The sequence below is a fragment of the Chrysochloris asiatica genome, unplaced genomic scaffold, assembly GCF_000296735.1.
Source record: "Chrysochloris asiatica unplaced genomic scaffold, ChrAsi1.0 scaffold00071, whole genome shotgun sequence".
NCBI lineage: Eukaryota > Metazoa > Chordata > Mammalia > Afrosoricida > Chrysochloridae > Chrysochloris > Chrysochloris asiatica.
In genome coordinates this window covers 5,914,517-5,930,751 of record NW_006408589.1, presented here as the reverse complement: position 1 = coordinate 5,930,751, position 16,235 = coordinate 5,914,517, and the positions used below count along the sequence as shown (strand labels likewise).

At 42.1% G+C, this 16,235-nt stretch overlaps 1 protein-coding gene and 1 pseudogene across 1 annotated transcript in view; both read right to left on the bottom strand.

Moving 5' to 3' along the window:
* Positions 1-16,235, bottom strand: part of SH3PXD2B (SH3 and PX domains 2B) — a 215,406-nt gene that overhangs the window by 51,202 nt on the left and 147,969 nt on the right. The gene's annotated exons all lie outside the window — the stretch shown is intronic.
* LOC102814597 lies at positions 11,435-11,991 on the bottom strand (annotated as a pseudogene).

The following is a 16,235-nucleotide window of genomic DNA, read 5'->3' as shown; positions in this document are numbered from 1 at the left end:
TTCATTTTTGACAACTTCCAATTTTCCCAGATTCATACTTCGTACATTCCATGTTCCAATTTTCAATGGATGTTTACAGCTGTTTCTCTTCATTTTTAACTTGTTGCCCATCAGCAAATGCAGGTTCTGTGCGCTTTTCTCCCCTGAGCTTAACTCTATTCATGTCATTATGTCAACTCTACTTTGAGGAGGCATTTTTTCTCCAGTCGCATTCTGAGTGCCTTCCCACTTTCCAGTTCTGTATCTGACAATGCTTCTCTGCTATTCATAGACATTAGAGAGATGCAAATCAAAACAATGAGATATCATCTCATACCAACAATAACAGCAAAGATCAAAAAAGTAGAGGACAATAAATGCTGGCAAGGATGCGGAGAGACTGCAACACTCCTGCATTGCTGGTGGGACTGCAAAATGGTCCAACCTCTCTGGAAAGCAATATGGGATTTCCTCAGAAGGCTGGAAATAGAAATACCTTATGATCCAGCGATTTCTCTACTTGGTATTTACCCACATGAAATATGAACCATAACACAAGAAATACGAACCATAACACAAGTAGATATATGCACACCAGTATTCATAGCAGCGCTATTTACAATAGCAAAAAGATAGAGATAGCCTGAGTGCCCATCAACTGAAGAATGGATAAACAAACTGTGGTACAAACACACAATGGAATATTATGCTATCTTGAAGAATAACAAGGAAGTTTCTTACCACATAACATGGATGAACCTTGAAGACATTATGTTGAGTGAAATTCATCAGTCACAAAAAGAGAAATACTGCACAGGACCACTATTATAAAACCCATACTAAAGCAGGGGGGTGGTGGTGATTCTTTGCTGGGTACTGGGATATGGGGGGTGGGTTGAGGGGAGGGAGGGGAAGGTGGAGCACAGGGTAGAGAATAGACACAGGATAGTTTGGCTGCTGGGGAGGGGGGAAATACACAAGAAGGGGGGACGGGAATGGAAGAACAAGGCAGATGAGAGAACATTTAGGCAAGTTTGCATGGGCTAAGTGGGACAGAGGTAAATAATGATGTATGCACAACCTTGGAACAACAGGGCTCTGGGATACAGAGATTGAGACATGGTTGGAATGGGGAAAAAGGTGGGAAATAATGTCAATATGCTTGGCTGTCTTTTGGTTTCCCTTGCATACCATTTTAAAATAGACACTTGAGGGGGAGAATAAGGAATAGCTAGAAATATCACCATAGAAAGCTTGTAAGTCTGTCTTCTACCGATAACTGACTGGAATACCTAAAATGGGGCTACAATGTGTCCAGTGAAGGAGGCTTCCTGTGGAGCCTCTGCATTACGTAAGACCATAGGTAGAATCCTGAACTTCATCCAGAATCTTCTGAGGTGGGAAATTTCCACCTGAAAGGACAAGCATACCAGCCTGGAGCGGCTAGAAGAACAGAAGATACTTCTTGAAAGAAAGACCGACAGGAAAAATATAAAACAATAACGGCAGTCCAACTGATTACTACAAGACCATCAAGTTGCTCACCCAGGAGACATCAAGGCAAGTGGTCGGGTCCCCTCAGGGCAAACCCCCTTCCAAGACTAAGACTCAGTGGTAATAAACCAGCAGACATGCGCTTTGACTGGTGACCACATTGGTCACCGATAAGGGGAAGTGAGGGAAAACAGCAATGAGGCTGCGAGCTAAGCCTTACCACATTCAATAGACTCCTGTGAACCTGGGGGGAGACCTGGTTGGCCAGCAGTGTGGCAACACCTGGGGACTCTTGGGCCCAGAGTCAGTGACATATGCACAGAGGACTAGAGTGCAGAGTGAAGCATCCAGCTGATGAGAAGAGAGGGCATATGCACAAGAACACTCACACTTGCAGAAAATACCCACTTGACCTGGCTTCAATGGCTGCATGATTAGAACTCAACTAGAAGAAGAGGAAAAAAAAGAGCAATCTGATACAATTTGATGAACTTGACTTACACATATGGATGCAGTAGCTCAAAAGAGGGAATAAATCTTTACAGCGAGGATCATTCCCATCCCCTTGATACACATGGTAGACAGGGATGGGCAACTTGGACATTGGCTACCCAAAATGGGGGGCTACAAAGGCAAGAAGTGACTGGCTTACAAGCTTTCAAGAGGGACCCTAGATCCAGAGGGCATGAAGGAAGGTAGAAATCTCCACTGAATAGTTTCCAATCTGTCTAGGCGGGGCTGATGAAAGGAGTTGGGGATAGCACTTGTGTGGCACAATTGAGAATAATTGCTGTCAGGACTGACTGTGAGGGGTGGAAATGTAAAAGTAGACATTTTGTAGCAAAAGGAGGGGAGTGGTTGATTTTGTAGTCCAGGAAAGGAGGTCCCTGGGACGATCAAGGGAGAAGAGTGGAGTGCGGGACCTTACCCAGAGAAACAGTGATGCCAGAGATGGAGGCAGAGATGATGACATGGAGAGATGGAGCAGCTGGGGACTTTAGACCCAGAGAGGGAGAAGGGCTGTGTGCTGATGACCAGGGGGCAGGCTTGCAGGGTATATATACCCTTTGATTGGTTGATGATGCATGGAGGAGACTGTAATCATGGCAATGAAACGACATGTATGATAGGATGAAAGCTAATGTTCTCTCATGTAATCTATCACATAATTCACAATAAAACATAAAAATAAAGAATATGTGTAGAAATTATTGAATGGAAGGGAAGCTATTTTTCTGTGTATACTTCCATCAAAAATGTAATAAAATAGTATTAAAAAAAGTGAACGAAACAGAAATGATGCCCAGCCTGAAGTAACTGTATCTCTTCCCCTGACAGGCACAATAAGATTGCCAATGAGCTGATTCTGACTCTTAACGATCCTACGTAGGGTTTCTGAGCCTCTTTCTCCCATTGAGCAGCTGGTGGGTTTGAACGGCTAACCTTAGCAGTCCAGTGGTTATCCTACGATATCATTATATGTGTATGAGTTTGTGAAAAATGCATTGCTGGACACAAACAGAATGCCATCGTATAGAATAAGTTGTTGTTGTTAAGTGCTGTCAAGTTGGTTCCGACCCTTAGTGATCCTATACAGGGTTTCCAAGGAGCAGTTTTTGAGCTTGAACCACTGAACTTGCAGTTCAAACGGCTTTGCAGTCTGGGTATTAACCCACAGTGCCACATCAGGAATGAGTGGGAAGGGGAATTACATTAAATGACGTGACCAGCACGACTTCCGTATGAAGGTAATGTACAGCAGAGATCTGGGGTGAGAAGGAGTCATGCATGAGGAGGAAGCCGACTGACTCGGAGCTAGGAAAGAGTGTGGAGCCTTCCAGGAACCGGCAAGAGGCCGGTGAAGGGAGGCTAATGAGTGAGGCAAATCATGAAGGGTCTGTGGGTCAAGGTAAGAAGTTTTTAGCTTTTTAGAATGATGAAGAGAAAGCCACTTCTGAGCTTAAAGAAGGGAACAGCAAGATCGGATTTATGTCTGTTAAGAACAATTCTGGCTGCCATGTGCAGAATGGATCAGACTGGCAGAGAGAGTAGGAGATGAGATGAAGGATGAGGGAGAGGGGATGGTGACTTTGGGTCAGGCGGCCAGGGGCATAGAGGGAGCAGAGTGGGACGGTGTACCAAGAGATGCTATTTCCCAGGGTATAGCATGAATGATGTTCCTTGGAGTTGTGCACCTGGTTAAACACCAAGGTGTACTTGGTAAATAAATGATGATACCACGGAAGCAGGTAACTAACAAAAGGGACCTATATCATTGTTCCGGCCACTTCATAAGAGAAGCACACAGATGAGGAACTAGGAGAGTAGCAGGATGAATGTGTGGGAAAGCAGCTTGACATGTTCATGGTCTTGATTCTAAATAATCCCTCAATATTTTCTGAGAAGTCTCTGGGTGTTACAAGTGGTTAACACACTTGGCTACTATCTGAAATATTGGTGGTTTGAATCCAACCAGAGGTACCTGGCTGTTTACTTCCAAAAGATCAGCCATTGAAAACCCCAAGGAACACAGTTTTACCCTGACACAATAGGTTTGCCATGAGTTGGATGTTAACCAGAAAAAGAGTTTTCTGAAAGCCTTGATTCAAAATATTCCATATTTCCGTAAGTCTGTGAACTGTCCTAAAATCCTCTTATTTCTGTGTCCAAAATACACACAGTAGTGTGTATGTTGGACAGACGGCCCAGACTGAACCCATTTTGTTCATCTCTTCCTAGCTCTCTACTGGGTGGTTGGGACTTGTTGGTAGCTTGAAACTGACCGCAGATCAAGTATTTACACCATGCAAATTGGCAAATGCTATAAATCAAGACTTCTCTTCTCCCTCTCCACACCAAGAGAGCTGTTGTTAAACATTTGCCAGCACACCACTGCATTCCAGCCTCTGGCATCCAGAAGCAGCATAAAAGCCCTTTGTTAGAACCATGCGGTCTGAATTTTTGGTGTGGGAAACCAGAACAGGACATTGTAGCTGGGGCTAGCTAGGGTCACTGCTTCTTGGCATTATGACTATACTCTGGCCGGCCACCTTCCCAGCTGAGGGTGTTCTTTTTGTTGTTAAGTGCCTTCGAGTTAGTTGCGACTCATAGAGACCATGTATAGGGTTTCCAAGGAGCAGCTGGTAGGTTTGAACTGTCAACCTTATGGTTTGCAGTCCAGTGCTGAACCTACAGCACCACAAAAGGACTCCAGCTGATAGTAATAAAGGGAAATACGAGGGCGTCTGAGATGGGAGTCCCTGGGGAATAACAGAAAAAGAGCTACAAGTGACAGCAGGGAGCCCCCAGACATCAGTATCGCCATTCCCTGGCCCACACCAGCCCACAGGCTTCCTGCCAAGAAGACTTGTTGAGTAGCCACCTGGGCAGCAGGGCAGCTAATTGTGAAGTAGGTGCTCTTTCTCCTCTTTTCTGGACGCAGCTGACCTCAGGGCCCGCAACTGGGACTCTGGTCTCTGCCTAATGAATTTCCAAAGAAAAGTTTCCTAAAGATCAGGACGAGCAGCCAGGAACTTTCAGAATGCCCAGTGTCCTGCGTTCGTTCATTCACTCAACAGTCAAGTGCCAGGTGGTAAAAGAGACCATCTGACCGCTGCCCCCCAAAGCACACTTTGGTGGGGTTCAGTAAGCAGCCTACTCGGAGGCTGCTGGAAGGCTGCTGAAATGCCTAGACTGTCTGGAGTGGGCAGTCATTCTGGGGGTTAGGAAGAAGTCACCCCTGCAGCCAGACCTCAGGGGAGATGGTCGGAGAGGAAAGACAAAAGTTAATCTTCAAGACCCAAAGAAGTAAAGCTCAGTGTGAACAGATGCTGGCATGGTGATAGGGAGAGAAAGCCTGCCTCAGATCCCTTTCCTTCCCTAGCATTTTCTTTTCTCTCCCCAACTCCCCACCCTACCAGAAGGATCTAGTTCAAGTTTGGCTTTGTCATTTAACAAGCTGTGTGACTGAAGGCTACTCACTTAATCCCTCTGAACCTGTTTCTTGTCAATAAAGTGTGAATGGCAGTACACACCTCAAAGAGTGGTTGTGTTGGGAGTTTATGTACAGTGTGTAGTCTAGCATGGCCGCCCATCCACCATCTTCCATTTCTTTCCTCCCTTTTGTTCTTCCCTCCAGTTGCTCTCCATTAACGTCAGCTGGGAAGGGTGACTGGCCAGAACATGGTCACAATGCCAAGAAGCAGTGACCCTAGCTAGCCGCAGCTACAGTGTCCTGTTCTGGTTACCCACACCAAAAATTCAGACCATGTGGTTCTAACAAAGGGCTTTTGTGCTGCTTCTGGATGCCAGAGGCTGGAATGCAGTGATGTGCTGGGGTCTTTCTCAAAGTACCCCAGGTGTACTGTAGGTGGCCTTCTTTCCAGTGAGCCACAACCCTGCTCCACTCACGTACTCCTTGGGGTTTCTTTGGGGCCAGGAGAGGGAAGGAGAACACCAGAAATGGTTTCTATCCGGCTTCTCTAGTCTGTTGTTGTCATTAGGCGCCATTAAGTCAGTTCTGAATCATAGTGATCCTGAATAGTATTTCTAAGGTGCAGCTGGTGAGTTTGAACCGCCGACGTTATGGTTCAAACTGACCTTATTCTCCAGTGCATTATCCTACAGCGCCACACCAGGACTCCTCCAGTAATTCAGTGCTGGATGCCCTGTCTTAGTGTTATACTGCTTGAGGGTTCTACTTGCTTTTCTGACATTGTCTTTTGGTTGCTGCATCCCTGTTATAACTGTAAATTTGGAAATCCTGAAGGTGTGTTTACACAGACTGCATCCCTGTTATAACTGTAAATTTGGAAATCCTGAAGGTGTGTTTATTCTGCCTGGGTTGTCTTCTCACCTTCCTATTTGAATGGTAGCCAGCTGGTCTCCTGCTGACAGCCTTGAGACTCCCTCCCCACCCCCCACCCCCATGGCCTGTTTTCTACACAGCAGTCAGAGTGAGTGATCCTTCTAGAAGGAGTGTGAGATCTCAGTCCTCAATGGTCAAAACCCTGCAGTGGCCCTTACACCTCATTCAGGGAAAGATCCAGTGACCTAAAGGGTCCTGCAGCATCCACTGCCAATTGACCTGACGTGGCACAAAGGGCTATGTATTCCCCTTTCTCCTTTTCTTCTAGAATAATAGAGTTCCCAGGTTTTAGCCAAGATGTCTTTACAGTTAGGAGTGGCCATGTGACTAAGTTTTAGTCAATGGGATATAAACAGAAATTTGCATGCAACTTCTAATAAGAATCCTCACAGGAGGGGTTTGTCCTTTTTATTATCCATTCATTCTTGCTGGCTGAGATGTGAAAGTGATGTCTGGATCTGCAGCGGCCACTCTGGGCCACGAGGTGATCTTGGGAATACTGGCTGCATATCGTTGAGCAAGACAGTGTTATCAAGTACTGTTAGCCCTAGAACACCAGTATTTGGAATGTGACCTGAGAAGAAATCAAATTATAGTGTGCTGTTGTTAAACACCCTTGAGTTGGTTCTGACTCATAGTGATCCCTTATAGGGTTTCTGAGGAGCGCCTGGTGAGTCTGAACCACTAACTTTGCAGTTCAAGTCAACCTTGAGGTCAAATGCTTATCTTATGGCCCCACACCAGGAATCAAAATGATATTGTTTAAACCACACTTATTTGGGGTTTTCTGTCATTTGCAATCAAATCAAACCCAACTTTGATGACTATATTCTGATTTTGTGAGTCCTTGGTAATACAAAGCATGTTCACACTGCAGGGTTTTTGCAATTCTTTCTGTCAGGGTGAGTCTTTTGCATATTTTGCTCCCTGCTTCCCCATCTTTAGATACCTTATAAAATGTCACATTATCAATGAGATAGTCCCAAACTGCTCTATAAAGCAGTGCTTCCCTTCCCCAGCAGGGCCTCACCCACTTTTCTTCTTGTCACAGTGCTTTTATCTGTTCTCTTATAACCATCATAGATGTTGCACATTTACACATCTCTCTATTTTCTTTTTTCCACTCTAGAATATAAACTCCATGAGGACAGGGGATGCAGCTCATTTGTTTACTGCAATACTTACTTGTCCCGTATGCATGTTCAGGTTGAAAAAAATTAAAACAGCCCACAGGAGCCAAAATTTGATCATGAACATATCCTACCTGAACTTAGAAATCATCTCAAGAACAGATTTGATGCATTAGACTCTAATGAACGAAGACCAGAAGAGTTGTTAGACGTCATTGAGTCGGTACTGACTCATAGAGACCCCACACACAACAGAACAAAACACTACCTGGTCCTGGGCCAACCTCACTATTGTTGCCACGCTTGAGCCCATTGATGCCGTCACTTTGCCAACCCATCTCACTGGGGGTCTTCCTCTTTTTCTCTGACCCTCCACCTTACCAAACATGATATCCCTCTCCAGTGATTAGTCCCTTCTGACAATATGTCCAAAGTATGAGAGATGAAGTTTGGTCACCCTGGCCTCCAAGGAGCATTCTGGCTACACTTCTTCCAACACAGCTCTGTTGGTTCTTTTGGTAGCCCACGGTACTTTGAGTATTATCCTCCAACACCATAACTCAAATGCATCAATTCTTCTATGATTTTCCTTATTCACTGTCCAACTTTCACATGCATAATGAATGAGGTTATTGAAAACATCACGGCTTGGGTCAGGTGCACCTTAGTTCTTAAATTGACATCTTTACTATTGAACACTTAAAAGAGGTCTCATGCAGCAGATTTACCTAATGTAATACGTCGTTTGATTTCTTGGCTGCTGCTTCCATGAGTGTTGATGGTTGATCCAAGAAGAATGATGTCTTTGACAACTTCAATCTTTTCTCCATTGCTAAGAATGTTGTTTATCGGTCCAGTGGTGAGGACTTTTGTTTTCTTTACATTGAGGATGCAATCCATACCGAAGGCTATGGTCTTTGATTTTCATCAATAACTTTTAATAAATTTTAAGTCCTCTTCACTTTCACCAAGCAAGGTTGGTGAAGATACAACTTTTTTAAACAGCATAAGAGATGACTATACACATGGACCTCACCAGATGGAATACACAGAAATCAAATTGACTACATCTGTGGAAAGAGATCGTGGAAAAGCTCCATGTCATCAGCAAAAACAAGGCCAGGGGCAGATTGTGGAACAGATCATCAATTGCTCATATGCAAATTCACACTGAAGCTGAAGGAAATGAAAACAAGTCCACAATCGCCAAAGTAAGACCTAGATTATATCCCACCTCAATTTAGAGATCATTTGAAGAACAGATTTGATACTTAGACATTAAAAACCGAAGGCCAGAAAAGTTGTGAGATGACATCAAGAACATCATAAGGAAAAAAAAAGAACATCATAAGGAAGAAAGCAAAAAGTCATTAAGAAAACAAGAAGGAAAAGATCAAAGTGGATGTCAGAAGAGACACTGAAACTTACTTTCCAGCATAGAGATGCTAAAGCAAATGGAAGAAAAGAGGAACCCAAAGAGAAGAAGAGAAAATTACAAAGGGCAGCTTGAGAAGGCAAAGTCAAATATTATAATGAATATGCAAAGAGCTGGAGTTATAAAACCAAAATGGAAGAATGTGCTCAGCACTTGAAAGAACTAAAAAAATAAAAAACTTCAAGCCTCGACTTGAAATATTGAAGGATTCTCTGGGCAAATGTTGAATGATTCAGAAAGCATCAAAAGATGGAAGGAATACAGAGTCAGTGTGCCAAAACATGTGAATATCAACCATTTCAAAAGGTAGCATATGATCAAGAGCCAATGATACTGAAGGAAGAAGTCCAAGGTGCACTGAAGGCACTGAAAAAGAACAAGCCTCCAGGAATTGATGGAAAACAAATTGAAAATTTTCAACAAACTGATGTAGTACTAGAGACACTCACTCATCTATGCCAATTTGGAAGATAGCTACCTGGCCTACTGATTGGAAGAGATCCATATTTATGCCCATTCCAAGAGAGATGACACAACAGAATGTGGAAATCATTGGACGATATCATTAATATCACATGCAAGTAAATTTTTTTGAGAAATAATTTTAAAACACTGCAACGGTACATTAATAGGGAACTGACATAGGTTCAAGCCAGACTCAGACAGGATATGGAATGAGGGATATCATTGCTGACGTAGATGGACCTTGGCTGAAAGCAGAGAATACCAGAAAGGTGTTCTTTATTGAGTATGTAAATGTGTTCAATTGTATGAATCATGACAAGCTATGAACAACATTGAGAAGTATGAATATTCTGGAATACTTAATTATGTTCATTAAGAACCTGTACATAGACCAAGAGGCAGATGTCTGAATAGAACAAGGGAACACTGAATCGCTTAAAATCAGGAAAAGTGTGTGTTAGACTTGTATTCTTTCACCATAATTTTTTAATCTGTTATGTTGAGCAAATAAGCTAAGAAAATTAATTATATGATGAACAATGTGGCAACAGGTTTGAAGGAAGACTCAGTAACAACCTACAATATGCTGACGATATAACCTTGCCTTTTGAAAGCGAAGAGGACTTAAAATATTTACTTTGATGAAGATCAAAGACCATAGCCTTCGGTATGGGTTACACCTCAATGTAAAGAAGACAAAAGTCCTCACCACTGGACCAATAAAATAATATCCATATAAATGGAGAAATGATTGACGTTTTCAAAGACTTCAGTTAGCTTGAATCCACTGTCAACACTCATATAATGTAATTATCAGTCAAGAAATCAAACAATGTATTGCATTAGACAAATCTGCTGCACAAGACCTCTTTAAAGTGTTCAAGAGTAAAGATATCAATTTAAGGACTAAGGTGCACCTGACCCAAGCCATGGTATTTTCAAAATCCTCATATGCATGTGAAAGTTGGCCAGTGAATAAGGAAGTCAATAGAGGAATTGATGCATTTGAGTTTTGGTGTTGGAGAAGAATATTAAAAGTACCATAGATTGCCAGAAGAACAAACCAATTTGTGTTGGAAGAAGTACAGCCAGAATGGCCTGACTTTGTCTCTCATACTTCAGACATGGTTTCAGAAGGGACCATTCTGAGGAAAGACATCATGCTTGGTAAGGTGGAGGGTTAGTGAAAAAGAGGAAGGCCCTTAGCATGTTGGTTTGGCACAGTGGTGACAACAATAGATTCAAGCAAGATCCGGCAATGTTTCATCTGTTGTGTATGAGGTTTCTATGAATTGGAATCGACTCACAGGCATCTAACAACAACATACTTACTTGTCTAGAGTCCCATGAACTGTCATCTCTTTCTGTAATGTTGAGGAGCTAAGAACGATTTTTTTTATTTTTAAAGGTTTGTTAATTTTTATTTTTAAATTTATAAAGACCATATGTGGCCCACAATGCCTAAATATTTGCTTCCCAGTTCTTGAGAGAAAAAGCGTGCTAACCTCTGGACTAGAACATGGAAGGCATCCACAGGGCTCAATAAACACTTGAATGGATAAATAAATGCTTTAAAACTTAGCTTTATGTGACTTTTTGCACTCTGAGAAATTAAAATGCTATCTCTCACAGAACCTGCAACATTTTAATTTAGTTACACATCTCTCTTTTCTGCGAGACTGTGAATGTACTTTTCACATCATATATACTTCTGTGTTCCCTGGGGACATGGGGCACTGTCATACACAGGAGTTATTGAAAAAATGTTTGTTGAATGAGTATCTGTGTCTCTCTTGTTCAATAGACATCTGTGGGGTGGGTAAACAGTGGATGGAGACTTCTAGAAACCTTCCAAAATTAGACAAGGCTGCAAGGCTTGCTGTAAGAGCACACAGCGTTGATAGTCATTCTTGGGCACCTTTCTGTCTATAGACCACAAAGGACATAAATAGGAAGAGAAACCCCAGCTAAGCCAGAACATTCTGACTTCAAAGATTAATTGTTGCCACTTAGTTTTTTTTTGGTTATCAAATGATCCTTTATTGAATATGTTCTTTGTAAGTCTTAACTAGATGGGCATTCCACAGCACCACTATTGATGTCATCTATGATGTCATCAACGTTGCAGCCCACTGACTGGGCAGTCCCCAGGATATCTTTAATGTTCCCAGAGAGTTCTCTGGCCAAAGACCGGTGTCGCATCTGACGGGCAATGCTGATGATCTCATCTAAACTGATATTTCCACTGTGCTTAATATTTTTCTGCTTCTGTCTCTGGGTGGTTCCTTGAGAGTTTTAATGATCAGGGCAGAAGCAGAAGGCACAACCTCAATCTGGGCCTGTCTGTTCTGAATGGTCAGTTTCACCATAATCCTCAACCCCTTCCAGTCACCAGTTGCCTTGGCAATGTCATCACCAATCTTTTTTGGAGACAAACCCAGAGGGCCGATCTTGGGGGCCAGAGCGGAAGTTGCCCCGACTTCCCCTCCGGTGCACCTCAGGTACACGACTTTGACCTCGTTGGGGTCAAACTTCAGAGGCATGGTGGAGGTGGCTGGTGTCGGATGAACCCAGATGCAGGACTACCGAGAAAAGTTGCACCTACACCTCCTCCAAGCCAAAAGCCGAAAAGCGCCACTTAGTTTTAATAATGGATGGTGACACAGCTGTACCACATGAATATTTTTAGGATTCTGATCAATGGACTGAAATGATGCTTTTCTGTACCTAATGTCTTAACCAGTCTGCCAACAGAATCTGGTGGACGTATCGACGGTGACAATGTCAGGGCATTGTGATGTGAAGCCAGGAAATGAGGAGGGCAGAGATCAGGGTTTGGAATTCTGAAGTGGCAGGAGCAGATCAAGGAGCCCTGATGGCGCAGTGATTAAGCACTCAGAGCTAACTGAAAGGTAGGTGGTTTGAACCCACCAGCCTCTCTCTCTATGGGAGACAGATGTGGTAGTCTGCGTTGGTAAAGATGAACAGTCTGGTAGACACTATGGAACAGTTCTACTTTGTCCTATGGGGTTGCTATGAGTTGGAATCGACGTTACGGCAGTAGGTTTGTTTTCGTGTTTTTAAACGAGCAGATCCACCACTCATCTGCTAGTCTGTCATACTGTGGTGGCCTGCATGGTGCTGTGATGCTGGAAACTCTGCTACCAGTATTTTAAATACCTGCAGGGTCATCGATGGTGGATAGGTCTCAGCACAGATTCCAGACTAAGAGAGATTAGTAAGGAGAGGCAGACCACTTCTTAATGGTTCTCCACTGAAAACCTTAGGAACAGACGAGGAACACTGGCAGACAGACTGCTAGAAGATGGAAACATTATAGATATTAGAGGAACATTATCAGATATAAACCCAAAAGATGAGCTCCTCAAGTTGGAAGGTACTCAAAATACGACCTAGAAAGTTGCCACCTCGAAGTACAGTTGACCATAATGATGTGAATGGAGGAAAGCTTTTAAGATCCTTTATTTGCTGTTTGGACACAACTCAGAATGAGGAGAAACCGCTATAATATCCATTAATAATAAGAACATGGAATATATGAAGTATGACTCAAAGACAATAGAAGTTGTCAAAAAATGAAATGGAATGCATAAATATCAATATCCAAGGTATTAATGAGCTGAAATGAATAATTTTGAATCAGACAGGCATATTGCTTATTATGCTGGGAATGAACATTAAATTAAAAAGGAACAGCATTATATTCATCATAAAAAATGAACACTGCAAGATTTATCTTGAATTACAGTACTTACTGTCTTTGAAAGAATAATACTCACGCTCCTTAAAGGAAGATCAGTTAATACCACTATTATTCAAATGTAAGCACCAACCACTAAAGCCAGTGATAATGAAAATAAAGAATTCTACCAACTTCTTCATTCTGAAATTGATCAAACATGCAATCAAGATGCATTGTTGATTACTTGTGATTGGAATGTGAAAGGTAGAAAAAAAAGAGGAAGGATCAGTAGTTGGAAAACATGACCTTGGTGATAAAAATGATGCTGGAGAGCATATGATAAGAATTTTGCAAGACTGATGACTTCTCACTGCAAATAGTGTTTTTAAACAAAATAAAAGGCGACTATACTCATGTTTTAAAATTGGGAAAGGTGTGCGACAAGGTTGTGTTCTTTCACCATATTTATTCAACCTGTATGCTGAGCAAATAATACAAGAAGCTGGGTTCTATGAAGAAAAATGTGGTGTCAGGATTGGAGGAAGACTCATTAATAATCTGTGATATGCAGATGATATAACCTTGCTTGCTGAAAGTGAAGAGGACTTGAAACATTTACTTATGAAGATCAAAGAGCACAGCCTTCGGTATGGATTGCATCTCAATGTTCAAGAAAACAAAAATCCTCATCACTGGACCAATAAACAACATTCTTATCAATGGAGAAAAGATTGAAGTTGTCAAGGACTTCATTCTTCTTGGATCAACTATCAACACGCGGAAGCAGCAGTCAAGAGATCAAACGACGTATTGCACTGGGCAAATCTGCTGCACAGGAACTTTTTAAAGTATTGAAGAGCAGAGATATCAGCTTGAGGACTAAGGTGCACCTGACCCAGGCTAATGTGAGGTGAATCTTGGCTGAAAGTAGAGAATAGCAGCGAGATGTTCATGTGGGCTTTATTGACTATGCAAAGGCTTTTAACTGTGTGGACCATGACAAACTATGGATAGATAACACTGCGTAAGATGAGTATTCCACAACACTTGATTGTGTTCATGAGGAACCTGTAGTGGCCAAGAGGTAGTCATTCGAACAGAACAAGAGGATATCGAATGGTTTAAAAGCAGGAAAGTTGTGTGCCAGGGTTGTATCCTATCACCATACTTATTCAGTTTATATGCTGAACAAATAATCTGAGAAGCTGGATTGTATGTTGAGTAAAGTGGCATCAGGATTGGAGAAGACTCATTAACAACCTGCGATATATAGATGATACAATGCTGCTTACTGGAAGTGAAGAGGATTTGAAATACTTACTGATAAAGAGCAAAAACTAGAGCCTTCAGTATGGATTGCACCTTAATGTGAAGAAAACAAAAATCTTCACAAGTAGACCAATAAATATTTCAATTTGCTTGGATTCTTAATAAACACTCATGGAAGCAGCAGCCAAGAAATCAAATGACGTATTGCATTAGGTCAACCGGATGCACAAGGCCTCTTTAAAGTGTTCAAGAGCAAAGATATCAGTTTGAGGACTAAGGCTTGCCTGACCCAAGCCATGGTATTTTCAGTAGCTTTATATGCATGTGAGCTAGATAATTAATAAAGAAGACCATAAAAGAATCGATGCAAGAGATGGAGGCAGAGGTGATGGCATGGAAAGGTAGAGCAGTTGAGAATTCTAGACTCATGGAAAGAGAAAGGCTATGTGCTGGCGGCCAGGCAACTGGCTTGCAGAATGTGCCCTTTGGCTATTTAAATGATTATATATTCCCCAGTGTTTTTGTGTACATCAAAACAAAACAAAAAACAGAGGGAATATAAGCAAATACTGTCAAATGAAAAAGAAAAGAAAAAAACCCATTACTGGCCAATCTTTCAAAAGGGGACCATATACCTAGGGATGGTATATGATGACAAGGGATGGGAAGGAGGGTGGACTGGAAATAGGAACTGCAGGGAGGAAGCGGGATAACTTGCTGCATGGAGGGGATTGCATTCATAGAGATAAACAGAGTGTATGATTTGTTGAATGTAAAACTGATGATCTTGTCTGTAAACCTTCACTAAATTCACAATAAAAAGTTAAGGTAAAAGAAAAAAGAATCAATGCATTTGAATTATGGCATTGGAGAAGAATATTAAAAGTACCATGGACAGCTAGAAGAACAAACAAACCTGTCTTGGAAGAAGTGCAGTCAGAATGCTCCTTAGAAGTTAGAGTGGCTAGACTTCATCTCTCATACTTTGGATGTAGCATCTGGAAGGACCAGTCCCTGGGGAAGGACCATCATGCTTGGTAAAGTGGAGGGTCAGTGAAAGAGAAAGACCTCCAATGAGATGGACTGACACAGTGGCAGCAGCAATGGGCTCAAGTGTAACAGTTTGAGCACAGAACTGGGCAGTGTTTTGTTCTGTTATGCATAAGGTCACTGTGAGCTGCACCTGACTTGACAGCACCTAACAGCAATGAGCAGATCACGTATTGGCACAGGGTTCAGGGCTGGCACTTTCTCTCTGGGGTCAGGTCCAAGTCTTAAACTACCTCCCTGTTCATTCATACCTGTAACTTTACATTGTAAACTCTGCCATGAAGTGGTTCTGAAGAGAGCATGGAATTGCTTTTCAACTTTCATTACATTTCTTCCAGGAAAGACTGTCTTCATTTTATCCAGAGTATTCAACTTACCAAAATGAATTAAAAAGAGAACCTAATTCATTTGATCTACTAGAAGGTCCAAACTGGGCTTGAAGCCAGTTAGGTGTTAGGTAGAGACACTTGTTAGTGAAGTCAAGTGTCTATAAAGCAAAGCTCTATAAAGCAAAGCACAGTAAATGCAATACCCCAAAGTTGGTGCAGGTGGCTAAGGTCTAGGAGTTGTCAGGACCAACCATTTTAATGAAATATGCGAAGATCTGGAGTTAGAAAACCAAAAGGGAAGAAGATGCTCAGCATTTCTCAAGCTGAGGGAACTGAAGAAAAAAATTCAAGCCTCGACTTGTAATACTGAAGGATTCTATGGACAAAATATTGAATGATGCTGAAAGTGTCAAAAGAAGATGGAAGGAATTCAGAGTCACTGTATCAAAAAGAGATGGACGATGTTCAACCATTTCAAGAGGCAGCCTATGATCAAGAGTCAATGATACTGAAG